Genomic DNA, 22883 nt, shown 5'->3' on the forward strand with positions numbered 1-22883 from the left:
AATGACAAGAAATGTGTTGTTTTTTTTTTTTAAAAAAAAAAAGTTTGAGAAATGTATAATTGAGGTATGCTATTTATCCAGTGTGGAAAGGATTTTATTACCTAATCTCACTGACAGAGAGGCTTTCATATAACATATTTAGAATCATAGATTTAGAGATAAAAAGGAATTTAGAGATCTGGTTCAGCCTCTTCATTTTATAGATGAGGAAATCATGGCCTAGAAAAATAAAGTGATTTGCCAGATGTCACAGAAGCAGGAATTGGACCCAGATTATCAGATTTCAAATCCAGCACTCTTTGGGGATAGGAAATATGTTTCACTTTTCTTGCTTTGTGTCCCCAACCAAAAAATATGGAAACTTGACATGATACAAATATGTTCTTACCAACTCTCCTTGCAAGCCCCCATTTTACAAAGCTCAAGGAAGGAAAATTTAATTTATAGACAAAGAAAACAATTAATATCTATAACAAAGCTCATGGGAAATAGTGATACCTACAAATGAAAAATACTTCCCAAGAGAAAGTTTCAAAAGATGTCAAAATTCTAAGGGATTTTTAGGCGTCATCTAGTCCAATATCTACCTCACCAAAAATCTCCTCTATGGTAATAACAACCAAGTGGGGCAGAGATGGGGAGGCATCTACTACATCTCTAAAAACATCCCTGTCCACTTTTGTATAACTAAATTTTAGAAAACTTGCATAGCCTTAGTCACTAGTAATCATTATGGTGCAGTGGAAAGGATATATGATTTTGAATCAGGAGGCATAGATTTAATCCTTGCTCTTACTACCTGTGTGACCTTAGGCAAAACTCAGATTCTCAGTTTCCTCATTTGTAAAACTAGCAAAATTGCCTAGATGGTGTGAAGGCATGCCAAGTATGAGCTTTTGCTGTTTTTTTTTATACCAAGAAGTATGATGCCTTTGAATAATGTGATTAAGGAGCATCTTTCCCACTCATTGTTGGGCCTTGGAAGACTTGTAGGAAGACTTCAGCTTTTGTTAATGAGGCACTGACTCTCAAGGGATGTGATGCCCTTTGGCTCTAAAAAGTTTATGAAGACTGGATTTCAAGTTTGGGCTTAGTTTTTAGAAAAAGGTCAGTGTGCCAGATGAGACTCTGGAAAGCTGCTAAGTAGCCCTTCAGCTTTGAAAACCCAGATGTTGGTGCTTCTCTCTCTGGTAAAGATGTGTGTGTGTTAATGGTCACACATTTTGGAAGCATGTCTGTTTTCTTCTGATTTCTCTGTGTTTTCTCTGAAGTTCAGGGTACTGATATTTTCCCCTGAACCAACTAAATGACACATGTGCTTGAGTAAAGTGATTGCTAAAACTACACAGATATGGCCTATATTGAATTGCTTGCTTCCCAAGAGAATGGGTGGGGAGGGATGAATAAAGAGCAGTTGGAAGTCAAAGTTTTAGGAACAACTGTCAAGTATTGTTCTTACTACTAGGAAATAAGAAATACAGGTAATGGGGTACAGAAAGTTATCTGGCCCTACAGGACAAAAGAGAGGATAGAGACACAGGAAGGGAGGGATGTTAGAAGAGAGGGCAAATTGGTGAAAGGGGCAATTAGAATGCTTGGCGTTTTGGGGTGGGGGAGGGGAGAAATGGGGAGAAAATTTGGAACCCAAAATTTTGTGAAAAATGAATGTTAAAAGTTAAATGAATAAATTTTTTAAAAAGATCAAAAAAAAAATAGTGATTGCTAACCCTTCAAAAGTTACCTTTCCTTTTAGAAAAGCAGATCAAAGAGCCTGTGATAGCAGGCCCGCCTGTTTATGTTGGAGTACTTACTGTTATAGATGGCCTCTGATCTGCCTTCTAGTTATTTATAAGATCCAATGATTCTAATACTAATTTGTAACAAATGTACCCTTTAATAATTCCTCAGCATATGGTTCTTCACGGCACCTAGCAAAGATGGTCATTATCATTCCTTTTATAAGAGAAATTCCCACAAAGCAGTATCAATTTCATCCAGGAATTCTCTGAACTCTTCCACAGTGTTCTGCCTTCAATACTCAGCAGTTCCCAGGAAGTAGTTCCCAGGAAGGCTAAGCCTTTTCAGGAGGAAAATCTCAGAATCACAGAAACTGAGAAACAGTCCTCAGTGATTATATAGTCCAACCAACGCACATGCCATGGGTCTCATCCCTATTATGACAGAAGATACAAATTCTGTAGTATACAGCTCAAATGCAGTATACCAAGAAATGGTGTGTCCATTATCCTTCATTCAAATATTTCTATTACCTTCTAGGATAGCAAAAAAAAGGAAAAGAAAAAGAAAATACAAAAAAAGTTTACCCAGGAATCAGGAACATACCTTATTTCTCATATTTACATAGTCTATAATAGTTATTCTACAATATACTATCCTCTTTTCCCAGGTGGTTAGGCAATAATATTTCCAAATCATGTCAGTATTTTCTTTGTTGTCAAAATTTAACAAAACACCTCAATTTCTTTCCAAAATGTTTTGAAAGCCTCTCTGGGGACATGATAAAACTGAATAGAATGAGAACCATCCAAATTATGCTAGATTGTTTCTCCAATACTTCTAGGACAGGAAATTCAAAGGTGTATTTCAACCATCTCTCCTCCACATACCAACACAAGAAAATGAAATGAAGAGAGCAAAAGAAATGTCTTCCATTATATTCTCTCCCAGCCCATCCCCTTGTAAAAATGTACAGTTTCTATACATTATACTGGAGATATAGGATCCAGAGGTGGAAGGAGTCTGAAGAGATCATCTTGTCCAACTTCTGTCATGTTACAGATGGGGAAATTGAGGTCCAGAGAACTAAAGGAGATTGCCCAAGGTCACACAAGTAATAAATAGTAAATCCAGGATCTGAGTCTATGCCTCTTTCCACTATACCATCCAGATACAACATTTACAGATACTTTGTGATATACAACACATTATATTCATTTATAGCAGAAGTTAAATCAAATTTAAATTAATAAAAACCCCACAAAGACCTTACAAATACTCTTGGTTTTGTGTTATACTGATAAGAATGGAATATGCTGCTTTATGCCAATAAATACCAACATACTCTCTGACTGATATGCCTTCCCATTCCTTGGGTATCATAAAACAGTCTAATAGCTAGTCAATTACCAAATAACAATTGCTTCTCTTTTATCCAGGAACCCTGAGGGTCTTCCCCTCTCGGTTTGATTTTTTTATTAAAGGGGCCATCCGTTGAGTAACTACTTAAAAAAGCCTATTCATTGAAAGGATGTAGCACACTCAAAGTAAGAAGACCTTAGCCTGAAAAGGTCAGCATCTCACACTGAATCCTGGGTCATCTCCAGTCATCCTGATGAATATCAGGCCACCGGACCCAGATGGTTCAGGAAAATGAGGTTGATGACCTTTCACAGCCCTTGTTCACTCAAATCGAAGTCAAAGTCAATAACAAGTCATGTCATCATCTTGATGTCATGGTCCTCTTCAAGAATAAAGGACAAACACACAACAAGTATCTGGTCTAATAGTCTTAGCACTTCTGCTATGATTTAATATAACATATGAATGCTGTATGAACTTCTACCCATTCTAGAGAAAAAATAATCTTCAGGGACTCTAGTTGGTAGTCTAATAGTTCTAGGCCTATGGATAACTAGAGATCATTAGGGTTATTTGATACCTCAAGTAAATTAGCATCTTATGTAGCCTAAGACAAACAGCAGGAAAACAGGCAGAAGAGTGACTGTCTCTAAATTTAGCCTCTTCCCTCTGCCCAGGAAGAGGTTTCCTACAGGCAAGGCAGGACTTATAGCCTTCCACATTCACTATCACTACTTGGGCTTCACCTGGGACTAAATCCTCTTCCAGGTCATTTACATATTGTGTTCCCCAGAAGTCAATTCTTCACCTGCACTTCATGGGTTGTACCTTCTCTTGAATTCATTTTGTCATACCTGCATGTCTTCACTTAGTAGTCATTCCAGTTCCCAGTGAGTAGCAAGTAATTCCATTATATTATCATTGTAGTGCCTTATTTGAAACTATTAAACTTTTAAGAGACTGTTGAGACACACTGTACACTAGTCCACAACCTTGTGACTTCCTAAAACACCAAGATTTCTTGAAAAGAACATCTGACTGAAGTTTGCAGTACTGAACTCATTCCATGAAGATCTAGAGACCTTTATCATCAATGTGCCAAAAGAGGACAACCTTATAATTCTTAGTGACTTTAATGCTAGAGTAGGTTCAGAGTATCAGACTTGGCAGGGAGTCCTAAAGAGAAATGGAGTTGGAAGCAACAACAGCAATGATCATTTACTACTGAAGACTTCTGCATCACATGACCTCATCACTAACACTATTTTCCATTTACCTAAACATAGTATAACTTCATGGATGTACCCTCGCAGCAAACGTTGACATCTAATAGACTATGTGCTTGTAAGGAGAAGAGAAAGACAAGATGTGACAGTGATAAAAGCAAGGTGTGGTGAAGAATGTTGGACTGGTCATAAACTTATTCTTTCCAAGCTAAATATTCACATTCATCAAAAGTGCTGCCTCCAAAGCAAAATGACTACCAGAAGAATTAATGTCAACAAATTAGAACTGTTCTGCTCTTCTCTGAGCTTGAACAGATTGTTGCTAACTTGGAGGAAAAGTTGAGCCAACACACAGTTGGCAACACTGGAGCAGAAAAGAAGTGGGCAGGTTTCAGAGACTTAGTGTACAGCACTGCATTTGCTCATCTGGGTCAGAATACTCACAAACACCAAGACTGGTTTGATGAAAATGATGGGGAAACTCAGAAGCTGATAAATGAAAAATGAGAACTCCACAGGACTTACCAGCAGCATAGTTCATCCATCTCTAAGAATTTAATTCCATCAAATGTAAAGTACATGTAAAGCTTAGAGAGATGCAAGATTCCTGGCACAGTAAGAAGGCAGATGAAATTCAGGTTTATACTGATAGTAACAATCCAAAGCAATTTTATGATTCCCTGAAAGTCATTTATGGACCAAAAACTTTTGGTGCATCACAATTACTCAGTGTTGATGGAGCCATATTGATTAGTGATAAAGACATGATCTTAGAGAGATGGGATAAACACTTCCATAGTGTCCTCAACAGACCATCATCAATCAATGCTGAGGCCATTTACTGTTTACCTCTGGTTGAGTTCAGTCCCTCCTTCAATAAACTTTCAACTGAAAAAGAGGTTTTGAGGACCATTAGACTCTTTTCATGTGGCAAGGCACGTGGGGCTGATTCTTTTCCAGCTGAGATTTTACATTGCCCATACAAAAGCTGACTGAAATATTTCAGGCTATATGGCAAGAGGAGGTTATCCCCCAAGAATTGAAGGATGCCTCCATTTTCCACCTCTAGAAAGGTAAAAGGAATAGATTGGCCTGTGACAGCCACAGAGGGGTCTCTCTCTTAGTCATTGCTGGCAAGATTCTTGCTAGAGTATTCTTTAATAGACTGATCCTTCACCTGAAAGATAGTCATATACCTGAGGACCAATGTGACTTCAGAAAAGACTGAGGAATAGTCAATATGGTGTTTACTGCCTGACAACTCCAGGAGAAATTCCAGGAGCAGAAGAGAGGTCTGTACACAACATTTGTAGATCTTAGCAAGGCCTTTGGCACTATTAGTAATGAAGGATTATGGAAAATTATGTCAAAATTTGGTTGCCCAGAGAAGTTTATCAGCCTTGTACATCATTTTCATGATGCCATGTTTGCCTGGGCTCTGGATAGTGGACCATGGTCTTGTGCCTTCCCAGTCACCAGTGGAGTGAAACAAGGTTGTGCGTTTGCTCCCATGCTTTTCAGCATGATGTTTTCAACCATGATGTCAAATACTTTCAATAAGGATAAACATAGTATCGAGGTCAACTACCACACTGATGGTAAGTTCTTCAATTTAAAAAGGCTGCAAACCAAGACCAAACTGGAGGGAGTATTGTTGCATGATTTTCTGTTTGCAGATGATTGTACACTCAATGCAGCCTCTGAAGCTGAGATGCAATAAAGTATGGATCAATTCTCTGCTGCCTGTGCTAATTTTGGCCTAATAATCAACACCAAGAAAACACAGGAGCTCCATCAGCCACCACCACACCATCTATATATGGAACCATCAGTTACAACAAATGGAGAAGTTTTGAATACTGTGGATAAGTTCAGTTACCTTGGTAGTGTACTTTCCAGGGATGTACACATTGACAATGAGGTTGACACACGCATTGCCAGAGTTAGCTCAGTGTTTGGGAAGCTCTGAAGAATAGTTTGGGAGAGAAGAGGTATGGACTGACTACCAAACTGAAGAGTTCTACAGAGCTGTTGTACTGACCTCATAGTTGTATGCCTGTGAAACATGGACAGTCTATCAGCTCCATGCCAGGAAACGGAATCACTTCCATTTGAACTGTCTTAGGAAGATTCTGAAGATCGCCTGGCAGGGTAAGGTACCAAACACTGAGGTCCTTGCTTGAACTAAACTGCCGATCATTCAAACTGTGCTTGAGAGAATGCAACTTTGATGGACTGGCCCCGTTGTTCAAATGCAAAATATATGCTTGCCAAAAAGACTATTTTGTGGAGAACTCGCATGGGACAGGCAGTCACATGGTGGTCAGAAGAAGTGCTACAAGGACACTCTCAAGGTCTCTCTCAAGATTTGAACCAATGCCTGACATCATACACAAGAATAAAGTCCAAATGGGTACATGATCTAGGTATAAAGATAGATATTTTAGACAAATTGGTGGAGCAAGAAATAGTGTGTTTATCAGATTTATGGAGAGGGGAAGAATTTTTGACTAAAGAAGAGATAGAAAGCACTATGAAGTGCAAGACAGATAATTTTGATTACATTAAACTGAAAACTTTTTGCACTACCAAACTCAATGCAACCAAGATTTGGAGGGATGCAGAAAACTGGAAATTTTTGCAGCCAGTGTCTGTAATAAAAGCTTCCTTTTTAAAATATATAGAGAACTGAGACAAATGTACAGAAATACAAGTCATTCCCCAATTGATAAATGGTCAAAGGATATGAATAGGCAGTTTTCAGAGGAAGAAATTAAAGATATCTACAGTCATATGAAAAAAATGCTCTAAATCACTATTGATTAGAGAAATGCAAATCAAAGCAACTCTGATGTACCACATCACACCCATCAGACTGGCAAACATGACAGAACAGGAATATGATAAATGTTGGAAAGTATGTGGGAGGTTTGGAACACTAATTCATTATTGGTGGAGCTGTGAGTTGATCCAACCATTCTGGAGAGCAATTTGCAACTATGCTCAAAGGGCTACAAAAATATGCATACGCTTTGACCCAGCAATATCACTTCTAGGACTATATCTCCATAAAAATGGGAAAGGGCCCCACATGTACAAAAATATTTATAACAACATTCTTTGTGGTGGCCCAAAACTGGAGATCAAGGGAATTCCCATCAATTTGGGAATGACTGAATAAATTATGGTATATGAATGTAATGGAATATTATTGCACTATAAGAAATGATGAACAGGAAAACTTCAGAGAGGCCTGGAAAGACATATGATCTGATGCTGAGAGAAAAGGGCAGAACCGGGAGAACTTTGTGCACAGCAACGACCACAGTATGTGAGAGTTTTTTCTGTTAGACTTGGAACTTCATTTCAATGCAAGGACTTAAAAAATTCCCAATGATCTTTTAAGGCAAAATGCCTTCCACATCCAGAGAAAGAACTTTGGAATTCAATTGCAGAATGTAGCAGATAATTTTTTTGTGTGTGTATTATATTTTAGTTTGTTAGATGATTTCTTCCATTCATTTTATTTCTTCTACACAGCATGACTATAGTGAAAACATATTTAATAGGAATGTATGTGTAGAACCTATATAAAATTGCATACCATCTCAGAGAGGGAAGGGGAAGGCAGGGGGCAGGAGGGGAAAAAAATCTAAATTTTATGGTAGTGAGTATAGAACACTGAAAATAACTAAAATTAATAAAATTTTTTAAAAAATTTAAAAAAAGAACTTTGAATTTGATTGTGGGGTATGGGAGACACTGGCATAGGACTGCTCAGCATGGCATGCCAATATCAGAAAAGGTACTGTGCTCTATGAGCAAACCAGAATTGAAACAGAACAAAGGAAACATAAGATGTTCAAATTTGGAGTAACTACCCCAAAAGTTCACTCCGACTCTCTGTGCCTAATTTGTGGTAGAGCATTCCAAGTTCTTATTGATTAATCAGTCACAATCATACACATTGAAATTTCACTTTATCATGGTGATGTCATTTTGGTCCTCTTTGAGAAAGAAGGACAACCACCATACCATACCATAGCATACCACTGATTTTTTCTATCTCAACTTTTCTGAGATGAGGTCATAACTAAGCATTAGGTCTCCCTCAATCCTTTTCTCCATTACGGTCTTAGGTCTAGATTTCTACTATTTTGACATTCCAAAGTATAAGTCAATGGACAGACAAGGTTCTTGCCAAAGCATAATTTTACATGAGATAAATTCTGTGACATTATTCTTGGAATTATCAGCATATACTAGAAACACCACCATTGATCCTTGGGCTTCCATGTCCACAGATGACAAAATTGAAATGTTTTGACCGTGGATCTTCTTGGGCATAGTAAGGCACAATTCTAATTTTTTTAATTCCTTCTGGATCAAGGGTGTTTGAGTAATTTGTTCTAAGCATTAGACCATTAGGCTTGCAGTCAGAGAACCCAGGTTCCAATCCTGACTCTGTTACTTATTTCCAGTGCAACCTGGAACAAAATCATTTAACCCCTTTAAACTTTGGTTTCCTCCTCTTAAAATCAGGGATTTGGATGAGATAACCTTTAACATCTATTCCAGATATAAATATAAGATTCTATGATCCTAAAATCTCAACCCTAATCAATGTAGGTATTGACTGAGAAGTTGTTCTGTAAGAAATACTTCTTCCATAATGTACTGAGTATGATGAAAGAGCCCTCTAATTCCATTTTGGATAATTATTCATTAACCCTCAATATTTGTTAAATGCCTACTGTGTGCCATACACTGAACTAAGCAGTGGGTTAAAAAAAGAAAAAAGCAACAGTCCTTGACTTCAAGGAGCTTACATTCTTTTGAAGTGCCTATCTATTATCAGAATGCTGCTCGTAGTATTTTGATGCACTTTCACAGCCAGGGAGTCTGTGTTAACCAATATCAAAGGTTTGTTTCTACTAGTATTTTCCAGTTAGAACCTATTTTGTATTATATCTTTCTCTTAACCATCCAAAATTGTCTAGAGGACTTTCATAGCTATATAAATTGGTAGGCCTTGGGTAGCACTGATTGCTTTGAATCTGATTCCTAGAATGAGATTCCTTACTCTATGATAGTAATAAATTAATGAGTTTCAATTTTTACAACTCAGATAATAGTCATTTGACCAGTCAGACTCAGTTCTTTAGCGATCATATCTCCTCTCCCTAGACAGCATCATGGAATGTACAAGTTCATTCCACAATTAAACTCCCCACCAGTCATCTCTGTTCAATCTGGTTACAGAAGATTAGCTTATGTCTGTATAGTTTACTCTCAGAGAATCATCTACCCACAAAAATCCTAGACTCTACCAGATTTTCCTTCCTTAGAACCTTGATCCCTTTGAGTCACAGATTGCCTTTACTCCCTTTGCACAAATGCTTATGATTCAGTGATGATGATGAGCATGAGATTTGTTGACATGGGACCTATAAGAACATCACATTTGCTATACATAATGACTTCTGACTTATAATATACACTGACCTCAACTGACCAGAGCAGTTATGCATCTTAGTACCCAACTGGTAGCAATTACTTTGGTATTTGTTGAATATAAAGTCTTTAAGGGAGAGAACTGTTAATTTTCATTTTTGTATCCCCTTGCATATAGAAGGCACCTAATAACTGAATTATTGCTGAATACAAATGTAATTGAATTTTTAGAATGTAAGCATACTGTGTGAAAAGATTGTTGTCCATTCATTACAGAAACTGTCCCAGAATCAATTTTCAGTCAGGGTCCAATTCAATGCCAAAACTCCAATGTCTGGATGGAATAATAGGACTCAAAATGACTAATTCTCCATCTGCAGACTTATTGTAGCAGTGGCTTTCCTGGTACAAAAGAGCCTTCAGGCCATCCAGGCTCTCATCAGTGTACAACACATAAGGTTCACTTAAATCAGCAAAATCCAATATATGTACATTCATGAATCAATTAATTAAGTCTTTGATGTCCTTGTCATATTTCTTATCTGAGAAGTCTCCAAAGGATACCTAGTGGTGAAGTTCATGCTGCTCTCTCTGACTGGAATATCTTTTTCAAAACTCTCTTCTGCCCTTCTATTTGCAATTTTTCACAGCAACTGTATCAGCAAGAACCCTGACATACATAGGAGGGCCTACTATACAGGTTCTTAGATTTGCTTTTTTAAAAGGAAAGCAACTTTTGAGGGGTCAAAAACCACTTTAATCAAACACATATATCTTTCACTTAGTTCAGGGGGAAAAGTCAGCACCCTGAACTTCAGAGAAAATACAAACAGAGAAATAAAGACCCACAGACAGAACTTCCAACTGTCTGACCATAAGCAGTACATACATCACAGATCAACAGACAGATCCAGCTGTCTGACCATTATATACATACATAGTTACCAAAGAGAGAAGCACCAACATCTGGTTTTTCAAAGCTGGAGGGCTCCTTAGCTACTACCCAGAGTTTCATCTAACCAAACAAATGCTTCCAATGAGGAAGCCCCAAAGTAAAACTTCACCTTAGAGTATTTATACACTTTTTAGAGCCAGAGGGCACGACCCTCTGACCTAGTGCCTCAATAAAAATTGACAAAAGGTGTTGAGGCCTATTAATGGACAGGGAAGATTTTTTTAACTCTTCCGCCCCACTATTAACCTTACATTATCATTACAACAACATACCTAATGACTCAGATCACTGAGGTTTTGTAATGATGGTATAATTTTTCACAAAGCTGATAGCACCAACAAATGGTAAAGCTATGATAATTCTTTGGATGTAGCCAAGTAACAAATACTTCCAATTCTCAGAGTCAGTACTCAATCCCTACCAAAATACTACATTGTACACGTACATGTGGCAGAAATTGTACCAAATCAACACATCATTCTGAGAGGCAATTTAGTATAGTATTAAAGCACGAGCATAGGAGTTAAGAAGAGATGGCTTCAACTTCAGACACTACATTTACTAGCTGAATGACCCTGAACAAGTCCCTCAATACTCTGGTGATCAGTTTCTTCATTTTTTAAATGAAGGGGTTGAATCCAATGACCTCTAAGGTACCTTCCAGTTTTTCCCTATGATCTAATCAACAGTATTAGGTCACCATTCACATTCCAATATTTTCAATAACTTTTCCTCATATTCTTCCAATGTCTTCTAAAAACTACTGAATCATCCAAATAGACAAGTGCCTACCAGGAGTTTATACTACTTGCTACTTTCTCCATAGGCATTGAAAATGATTGACATTCCAAAAGCTATTCACATCCACAGAAAGAATTTTGGAGTCTGAATGCAGACCTAAGCACACTGTTTTCACTTGTTTTGTATTTTCTTTCCTGTGGTTTTTCCTTTTTGTGCTGATTCTTTTCACAACATGACTAATGTAGGAATATGTTTAGTATGACTGCATGTGTATAACCTATATCAGATTGCTTGCTGTCTTGGGGAGGGAAGAGGAGAGAAAGGGAGGGGAAAAAATTTGGAACTTAAAATCTTATAAAAATGAATGTTAAAAACTATCTTTACATGTAATTTGAAAATATAAAATTCTATTAAGTGGGTAGGGAGAGAGAGAAAAGAAAATGATTGACATTCCTGAAACCTCTTGTGGACTGTCTGTCCTTGCATAGACAAATGAAAGCACTCTTTTCTTATCTTCCTCTGCCATGGAATTCTACTATTGCTTGTAACATAATATGAGGGACTGATTTTCTAATAAACAATCCATGCCATCCTGAAATCATGTCATGGTATACTGAGCCACCATGAGTCTCTTAATAAAAGTTGGGTAATTCATAGGCATTCTGATATTCCAAATCATTATTGAAATCATTGCTATATGTGATTCATAAATACTATGAGATGCAGTAGTATCACTGACCCTTTCAAATGGTTCCTTAGGTCCTCTATTTTAGAAAACACAATTTTCTTAAATGTTTCTCTGAATCATTTGTAATCATAAAGGTGAATAGTATAAAACAGCTCCCAGACGTACCATATGTCTTATAAATTTAGTGAAAAAACTGCAGAACTGTCACCATGTTTCTTCCTCAGACTATCTTTTCCATTCTAATGCACCAGAGAAGCTCCAAAATCAAGCCTCTCAGAATCCACCTTTGAGAATGATAATTCAGGGAGAAGTTGAAATGCTAGAGTTACAAAAAATACCTCTGCAGTTTTTTGCCAGCATTACCTATCCTCAAAATTTCTATATATTAGATACTAATCTAATATATAGGTATTGGGTCCCTGCATGCAACCTATAATACTCGAGCATTTCAAAGAGGTTCAACTATGGGTTAATAGGGTATAGGTTATAAAGGATCTTGGAGAGCCTCTAGTCCAATCCTTCAGAAAAAAACTAAAGCGTAGAGAAGTTGAATGACTTGTCAAGGATAGTAGAGATAGTTAAGTTTTAGAATTCTAGGCTTACAGCTAGATTGTAGAGGTCATTAAGTCCATCCTCATCCTTTGAGAGATGAGGAAACTGGGGCTGAGAGAAGTTAAGGGACTAGGATCATGTAACTAGTAAATGTCTAAGGTGGGATTTGAATTTGGACCTTCTTGAGTGGAAGCCCAACAATAAAGAGAATTCAGACCCAGGTGCTCTGTTGCAAAATCCAGCACTTATCATGCTGCCTTCCCAAAGCAGAAATTCAGGAAATTTTGCTTGGTTCTGTATAAATAAAAGATATTATATTTCACTCTTCACAAACTCATGTCCATTCTAGAGCCTGAATAGGAAGTAGTCTCTATGCCAGATGTCCTCTTTCCTATAGGTCCCACACTCATCCTAGTCATTTTCTATTATGTGGGTCCTTAGACTAGTTAATATTCTACACCAATAGGACACTGGAGAGGGTTATGACACAGAACCCTGGGAGTGAATGGAGAACGTGAAAATCCAATGAGGCTAAGGGAAGGAATGACCTATTCACTAGCTGGAGCCAGACAAGAAAATTGACAGATGGGAAGGATCCTTTTTTCAGACCTAGAGAGAGTCCCAATTGCTCTAAGTTCTGGCTCTGACTGGAGATTTCTCCCAAGACTTTAAATTACCAGGCTAAGTTCCTTAAGGGCAGAGAGAACATCATTTTTTATCAATGAATTACCAGACAATAGTATAAGGTGTCTAAATGATGTCTTTCAAATTGAATTGTCAATGAACTAATAGAGCCTCCTGTATTCGTGTTCTGCTGCAGTACTCAATAGACTAATTTTGATGCTGAAGTGAAGGCAATGCTTTGCAGTGTACAAAGAAGAATTACATAAGTACTCCATGAAACAGCAAACTAGTAACACATTTTTGCATTGATTAGAGCTGAAAGTGGTGAATGACATCCCAGTGTTGGGAAAATAGTTGTGTTTCTTAGAGTTACTGCCTTATAAATTCGTTGGAAACAGAAAAGCACAGTGTGAAGAGAGCTAGATTGGGAGTAAGAGGATACCGCACTGGATTTTGGAAGCATATGTTCTCTCACTTGCTGACTGTGTGGCTTTAGGTGAGTCGCTTGACCTCTCTAGGCCTTAGTCTCCTCATCTATTTTTAAAAAGGAGATTAGACTACAAATACTACATGATTTCTAAGTTTTCTTCCATCTCGCAATCTTTGTGGGAAATGGGCTTTGGAGCATCATTTGATGAATTTATGGTGCTTAACTACCACATTTCACTCGTCTTTGAAACTACTTATGAGGACTATGAGAGTTACAATTTCCATTCGATGGATAAAGATAATGAGTCATTGAAAGATGGTGATTTGTCCAGTGGCACAAAACAGGTTTGTGGTAGTACTAGTTTTGTAACACAGCACCCCTGGGCTACCAGTACATACCTTTCACATTGGGCTTAGCTCTTTCACTAGATATAACTTGAATACTACTTTAAATGTACAGTCTTAAAAAACATTTGTTGGATTGAATAGTTGTAAAGAGAGTGTTCTAGAGTTTATTTTTCAAAAAAATTGTTTGCTAGTGGTAACCACTTTGGAGCCTTTATATTCAATAAACTATAAAGGAAAGGCAATTCCTCCAATGACCTAAATAGTTGAAAACAAAAACAAAGATGGAATATGATAAATAACTTCTATATCTCTCTAGAAAACTTATGGCAGCAAATGACTCGATTAAAGAAATGCTATGAAATATTAAACAAACAAAAAATTTGGAGCCAATTCCTAAATATATATCTTTGACTTCCATTTTCAAGAATATTTCTACTAACATTGCCAGCTACATTAACAAGTATTGCCAAAGAAGCCAAGTCTTTCTATATAGAACTTACATTTAAAGGCTCTTCTTTGCATTGTAACTCCAGCATTAAAATGCATGAATTGGCACTGCTGTGGTGCGACTTTTTGTATTTGCCTAGTGGTCTATGTCACTCCTTCAGAGAGAAACTAATTTGATTCAATTCAATAAACATTTATCAAGCACCTTCCATGTGTTATTCACTATGCTCAGCACTAGAGATACAAAGATGAAAATAAAACAATCCATCTCAATTGACATTTTTTTAATTCAGTATGTCATTCTATGCCACCAAATATATAAAAATATATAGAATCCAGACTATATACCTATGTGTTCTTTTTCTGATTTGGGATTCTTTAAGTTCTCCTGAAATGTAATAGGCTAAACTATTTCCAGATTGATTTAATTGAATTCCCATTTGACTACAGTTCAGATTACTCAATAGAGTTTCCACTTCTTTTCTCTCCAACATGCCTGATAAGTGTTACCCCAAATCACTGGCTCTTCCCCTTCACCTCTCCCAAGTCCTGGGTTGTCTTAGAACTAACTTGGTATAACCTGGGTGGCCTTCCCATTTTGTTCTCCCTTTTACTCCCACTATTGTTATTGTTATTCAGTAGCATCCAACTCTTTGGGACCACATTTAGGGTTTTCTTGGCAAAGATATTGGAGTAGTTTGCCATTGTCCTCTCCAGTTCATTTTACAGATGAAAAAACTGTAGCAAAGTGACTTGCCTAGTGTCACAGACCTATCTGAGGCCAGATCTGAACAGATTCTAAGTCTGGTGCTCTATCCACTGCACCACCTAGCTGCCCTTTATTCCCACTACTCAATAATATGGCTTGGATGAGGTGGGAATCAATTATACTTTTATTCCTTCTGATGATATGGAAGACCACCAGTTCTTACTATCTGCCTTGCCACTGCCTCCTAAGGTACTCTAGGCCATATCTTCTATCCTTCCTCTCTGCCCTGATATGAGTGGCTCTGTCATCTAACTTCCCTGTTTTCATCTAAGGCCTCTTAGGCCTTTTCATCTTCCCTACTCTGGAATCCTTAGGATTTCTGGGCTTTTTTATATGCCCTGCAGCTAAACTTTATTTCATTGTTGTCTCTTCCAATTTGAGTGTAAGCTCCTTGAGAGCAGGGACTATCTTGCTTTTCCTATTTTTATCTCTAGAACTTAAAAGGGAATTTGGTACATATTAAGCATTTAATAAATGTTTTTTTTAATTTATTCATTCATAATACTGAGATGTGATTTGTTCCCTTCCAACCACAGATCACGTCCTCTGATCCAAGTAACGAGGTTGCCTGACATTCTGACATATTGTTCCACCTCAGTCACTGTGATTGGACCTGGAAACTTATCCCAGTCTCATATAATACTGGTTGGACACAATAGTCAGAGAGGCTACAAGAACTTTGTCCATTTGGCTATTGAAACTTTGATGTGTTTGCTTTTAAAGATTAAACTATAACCCTATTAAAATTCTAAAATTTTAACTTCCAAAAGGGGCTTCAGGTGCTATCATGTCTTCAAGTGAAACCCTCAACATATTTGAATAGCTATACTGTTGTGACCCAGAGTTAAGAAAACTCAATAAACAGTGCCATAATTCAGAATTACTAAATAGTTTTCTTAAGTGATGTTATTAAGATCACTAAAGAAGCATTCACTTCACAAAAGACTTCACTATGGTGTTCCTTTAAATAGAAATCTGTTGTGTTTAAAATGTGATTCAACTTAACAAAAGTTTGACTTACAGAACTATGTCGGAACACAATTACTGCCTAAATCAAACCACATGTGTTCCCAAGGTGCTTATAGAACAGATCAAAGATGTAGTCCATTTTTGTGAGTTTTACATTAAGGAGGTTATTTTATTCTATGGTTTTCATCTAAGAGAGCAGATGGGCAGATAGGAATATTTCACTGAAATATATTTAGAGTTGGAAGAAAAGTTGGAGATCATCCTGTCCAACCTTTCATTCTACATATTATGGAAACTAAAGTACCAAAGGAATATATGGCTTGTCCCAGATCACAAGTTGTTCATTGTAAGGCCACCTCCAGACCTCAGGTTTCCTGATTGCTAGGCCAGAACTCTTTTTTGCTATGCAGCACTGCCTTTTCCTTCTCAGGAATATTCCTCTCCCTCCCACAGAGATTAGGTTCCGATTAGCATTTGTGTTTGCTTGTCTCAGCACATAATCAGATTCAGGCATTTAAAATCTGGCTGGAGTGGCTACTGTTATTTGAAATGTTCCTGCTTTTTTGAGTTGGTTAACTCCTAAAGTTGGTTTGACTCAGGAACTTCTATGGATGTATGTACGTGACACTTAGGTATTCATAGAGAAGCACCTACACAAGCATACAGATGGACAACTATATTGTTACCAACACTCTTTTTCTAAGAGTGGGGTTAAGTGACTTGCACAGGGTCACATAGCTAGTAAGTGTGTGCATTCTGGACTGAAGGTTGGATTTGAAATGAGGTCCTCCTGACTCCAAAACCACTGCTCTATCCACTGCACCACTTAATTGTCCCTGCTTCCAACAACTTTAAAAATATTTAATTGCCAGAACCCATTCTATTCTCCAACATGTATTATTCATTCTGAAACTAGAAAGTTGGAGAAGGAATAAATTGGAAAAAAGGAAAAACAATTAGGATACTATGGTAATAGTCCAAGTGGGAGATTACCCTAGTTAACCCATCCCAAGGCTTGAGTTACATTAATAGTAGATAGATAGATAGATAGATAGATAGATAGATAGATAGATAGATAGATAGATAGATAGATAGATAGATGATAGATAATATTGATATAAATGTTGATGCAACAAAGAAGATAAGTAAAAGATTTTGTGAAAGTAGAATGCACAAAACATGTCAATTGATTAGATATGAGGATATAGGGAGTTGCAAGATTCAAAGTTAAGTCTAAAGTATTGAACCTGAGTGACGGGAAAAAAGGATGTGCATTCAATAGAAATCAATAAGGTCTGAGTAGGGGTGAATTTGTGAGAAAGAAAATGAGTTTCATTTTGAATATGTTTAATTTGTAATACTGATGAGACATGCAGGTGATGTCCAATAGGCATGCTGGTATAAGATTAAGGACTGGGATTAGGACTGTATAATAGATATATAGTATACATTTATATGATATACACATGCAATATTATCTAAAATACAAACACACATCTCTATAAACACATATAACATGTTTGTGCATGTGCATATATATTCATTGTATTGTATGTACTATTTATTCACACAGATAGCTGAAGATATTTGCTAACTATATATGCATATTTAAGTATTTATGTATGTATGAGATATACGTATAATCACCTGTATGTATATATCATACATATATATACTTGTATATGTGTGTATCTACATACATACTTGTGTATAAAGTAATTTATATTCATATATATAGTTACTTTGCAGATATATAGAGATACATTATTATATGCCATCAACTGCATAGCTATATATATGTATATTATATATACATATGCATGCATATATGTATACACACATATTTGCCTATATGTATGGAGAGAGAGAAAGAGTATACATAGAGCTAGAAGTGACAGAGAATCCTCTAACCAGTTCTGCATTTCATATCAGTCATTTCCTGCTGGACTTCATCTGCATTTCTCATAAGAATCTCAGATTCACCATATTCAAAACTGAATCCATGGAAGCTAACAAGTTAACCAAAGGAGTTACTATAGAAAGGAAATGAGAGTCCATAAATGAATATTGATGGACAGCTTCACTTATTTGATAATGTATAGATGATAATATAAATTCAGGACTAACAAGGTGTAGACATGTAGGAGGAGAACCAAGAGAGAACAATATCAAAGAAGCCAAATGGAGTATAGTATAACCATGAAGAGGAGCTGCTCAATCATGTCAAAAGGTTCAAAGAGTTCAAAGGAGATTGAGATTTGTGAGAAGGTAATCTAATTTATCAGTTAAAATATTATTTGTAGCCCTGAATAAAGGTTCTATCATATTGAACAAAAGTTCATCAATTTGATTTTTTGGCTAAATTACCTCTTTTTTCTTATTTGGGAATAGCAAATAGTAGAGTTGGAAACTGGATGGCAATGGGGTTGGAAAGAGAATATGATGGAGACAATGAGTGTAGGCAATCCTTTTTAGAAATTTTGAGATGAAAGGGGAAACAGATATAAGATGAAAACTCACTAGAAATCAAGGACTAGTGAAGGGTTATTTTTAAAGGATGTGGGAAAGCTGAGCATCTCTATAGGCATCAGTTGAGAAAAAGTGGATAATGAGGAACTGGAGGTAAAACGAAGAAAAAGGTTGAAGAGTCATCATTCTGGAGGAAACTGGAGAGGGTAGAATTTATGTCACAAGTAAATGGCTCATCCTTCATGAGGAAAATCACCATTTTTTTGTCTGAGACTAGAAACAAAAGGACATAACATCAAACACTATAAGGAAATTTGATATTGAATAGAAGATGAGAGCTCACAGCGAATGGGACAAAATTAAAATGGGGGTCATCTTGTGAGGGGAAGTAGGTAAGAGGTACAATAAAGGGCTCAAAGAAAGAATGTTTGGAATCGAAGCTATGGGAAGTGTGATAGAAAGCTAATCATGGAATAAAATAAAAAAAACCCACAGCTCTACAAGTGAGGGCCCAATGTATTAATTTGCAGTTCATTCAATCAGCATGGTTGCATGAGTAGATATGATATGTGATTTCCTTCTTAATAAACATGAAGAAGTCCATATTACCTCTAAGATCTAATAGAAAATCCTCTATTTGCAATTTAAAGCTCTTCATCACCTGGCTCCTTATCTTTCTAGTCTTCTCAAGCTTTACTCCACTCCATGAACTCTACAATCCAACTACACTTGCCTATTTTAAGGTCTTCACATATATGACTCCAACTCTTTAAGCCTTTCCACAAGCTATCTCCATTCCTGGAATGCTTTTCTTCCACAAAAACTCCTAGTTTCCCTGACTTTCTTTAAGACTCCATTAAATCCCATCTTCTGCAGGCCTTTGCTGTACCCCAAAGTTGTTGCTTGTCACACAATTTTGTCTTTGAATTCCCAGCACTTAGCACAAAGCCTGGCACATAATATATACTTAGTAAATGCTAACTGATTGGATGAATGACTTACTGCAACTTGCTACCTCCCCTAAATAAAACCAGAATTCCTGTCTAACATAAGATTTTAGTTCATTCTAGTAGCATAGCACTAGATTTTATGTCAGTGGACAGGCACTCAAATCCCTATTTCCTTTGTATGTGACTTTGGCCATTAATTTGAAATTCCTTCCCAAGATGCAGATTGGAATCCTTCTACTCTTGTCCTTCCAGTACATCCTGTCTATGTCCTCTCACTGGTTCACTACAAATAATTTGTCTAAGGAACTAGTCTTTTTTCAGTTTCTTCTATCACTATAATACTAGCAGAGCATTCTTACTCTTCTCCTCTCATACTTCTCTGAAATCTCCTTAACTTGAGCATAAAAATTAAGTTCTTACAGGCCATTAAGAAGTACTATCTAATGATAAATTAAAATTCATCAGTCAGTATGTGCTTGTCCACACAAGGCCTAACAATTATCAGTCATGGCAGAAGGCCTTTTCTGATTCCCTGCTTACACTTCCACTAGTGTCTTCCACTTGTACTACATGCATTTGGCCTCTGCATTTTTGTGCATTGTTGTTTCTCCCTTGAGACTAGGAACCTTACCTCCTTTATATCTCTAGCACTTAGTAAATCATATCTCCACTACTGTCACATAGTAAGTATTTAATAAATACTTGTTGACTGACCAAATGACTGACTTTTAAATGAAAGTCCCTACTTTTATTTTTCATTCAGAGCCTCAGATTTTCTTAAAGTTACTGTTGTACCACTGCTACCCCACACACATAGAAACTGAGAAATCTGAAGACCTGCATTTTTCTGTTTACTTTTTTGTCTGTTGTTCTGTGTGGACTGAAGAGAAGATTTAATATGTTATAAGAGACTTACAGTAAAGACTAATAGTGGTATCTGACTTCAAAAAACCCTAAGACACATCAAAGGAGAAAAAAAAGTCCAAAGTACTTAGGGCATACACAATACTAAATGAAATGACCTAAGAATTAAGTTTACTAGTTTTCCCATGCTTCTTCTCACTGACTTTATTTTCTGCCTAAAGTGGATTTATTTTCCTTTTTAAAATAAATTTAAAAAATTAGTAGGAAGAAGAAAAACATTATGACTCGTAAAGTAAAACCAAACTGGCATCTGTACCTTTTAAGCTTTTAAATTGTAAATGACTTTTTGTCCTTGCATTGTTTCTTTTTCTTTTCTGTTTGTATCTATGGGACTAACGGACAGTAGCAACAGTTCCAAAATAAAATTTCTATTTCCTCCCATCATTTCTCACTTTTTAAATTATCTCAGATGTATCTCTAAATAGTTTATCAAGGAGTGAGGATTCTTTGAACTTTATAAAGAAAAACAGGATATTTTCCAGGTCTCCAACAAGAAAACATTTTCCTAGAATGATTAAAACAGAAGAGCTTTACTTTGGGAGGAAAAAATTCTTTGTGGTCTTAGCTGGGTTTTCTATTGAATTGTTCAAAGATCTAAATGTTTGCCAGATGATGAGTCACTATGATAAACTACTTTCCCTAATTTTGTGGATGGGAAAGGCTTTTGAAGATAGTTCAGTGCTAATTAACTAATAACTAGAATCCAAAGACATTTCCAAGCCCAAGCTCATTTTTATTCTTTTACAATTTTTTCTTCTATTCTGTTACAATAATTGTCTCTTATTTTTTTATAATGTGTCTTCACTAAATCATTTGAATTAGGTTTCAAAGACAAACATCCACCAAAGTAGTTCATCATTTTGAGTATGTTTCTTTAAGTTTTCTCATTGTTTAAGAACTAAATAGTGTCCTTATAAAGTATAGAATTTTGAATATATTAGATGACAAAAAATTATGTTGAAAAACTAATTTAAAGATCAAAGTATTCATAGTCAAAATAATAGACATTTTTCATCCATTTTACCTTTCCTATATGGATAGCTAGGATGATTTATTTTGATTAATAATCATGGATTTCACTGGAAAAAGTCCATAATGTAGATGATTTGATACAATCAGTTCAATATCATTTGAAAATGGCATTCCTATATATCTTCACCATGTACAAAGAATCAGTCTTCTACTTTGACCCTGAGTAGGTATCTCCAATGATAGTGATGTATATCTTTGAGGAAAATACATAATCTGTCCCTGGATTGATTTTTGTTTTGCCTCATTTATAATTAGAATGTGACTGAACATTTATCTTAGTAATTACATTTATCAAGGAGCTGTATAAAATTTACAAAGATAAGACAGAGCCAAAATGGCAGAGTAACAAAAAGTATAGCCAAGTTCTTCTCCACAGCCCTCCTTATATATCTAGAAAATACACATTCTTGACTACGAAATCCAATGGAAAAAACAAAGCAGTGAATTATTTTTCTACCACCAGTGACAAAGACTAACCAAAAATGGTTACACCAAGCACTCTAAAATGGAATTGAAAGAAGGCCAAGACCATGAACCATGGCAACAAAGGTTCCGTAATACACACACACACACACACACACACACACACACACACATACATACATACATACACATACCTGACTTTGTGCAGTTTTCAAGAAGAGGTGCCCACTGGCAACCTCTAGCATAATCTGAAGCTTTTCAAAAAATAACCACTGTAGGGTTCCCAGACCAAAGGGAAGACTGCAGTTCAGTTACTGTAAGCTGTCAGAGCTATCTAACTAGCTTATAGTGGCTGACTCTAGCAGCAGAATAGACCTCCAAACAGTGGCAAGGTTACTGTTCAAACTTCGTCCTCTAGTCAGGAATGCCAAGAGCTCAGACCACAAGGTCAGTAATCAGACTTTGCCCAGGATCAGACTATTTTGAAAACATTGAAAGTTTGTGAGCCCTCACCGTGAGCTGTCTCTGAGATACTAGAATAATATAACACTAAATATTTCCTTAAAATCAAAGGACCATGGAGTATACAAGCTCAGCTAAAATAGTCTCTCCACATAGAAGCTGGCTCCAGGATGACTTCCAAAGTCAAGAAACATGCAAGAATGAGAAAAAATCCCTCTACTAAAAAATATTGCAGTGACAATGACACTGGTAAAAACAATAACAGCAGAAGCAGAAGCAGAAGCAGAAGCAGAAGCAGAAGAAGAAGAAGAAGAAGAAGAAG

At 36.5% G+C, this 22883-nt stretch overlaps 1 long non-coding RNA gene across 1 annotated transcript in view; it reads right to left on the minus strand.

The window, feature by feature from the left end:
- The window catches only part of LOC140526105 (uncharacterized), a 178919-nt gene extending 156426 nt beyond the window's left edge, over nt 1-22493 (minus strand). Inside the window, exon 1 of the long non-coding RNA XR_011974236.1 lies at nt 22294-22493. This is a non-coding gene — a long non-coding RNA (uncharacterized lncRNA). The remainder of the gene's footprint in view (nt 1-22293) is intronic.
- Nucleotides 22494-22883: the final 390 nt, after the last annotated feature.

This window comes from Notamacropus eugenii, chromosome 1 (assembly GCF_028372415.1).
Source record: "Notamacropus eugenii isolate mMacEug1 chromosome 1, mMacEug1.pri_v2, whole genome shotgun sequence".
Classification (NCBI taxonomy): Eukaryota; Metazoa; Chordata; class Mammalia; order Diprotodontia; family Macropodidae; genus Notamacropus; species Notamacropus eugenii.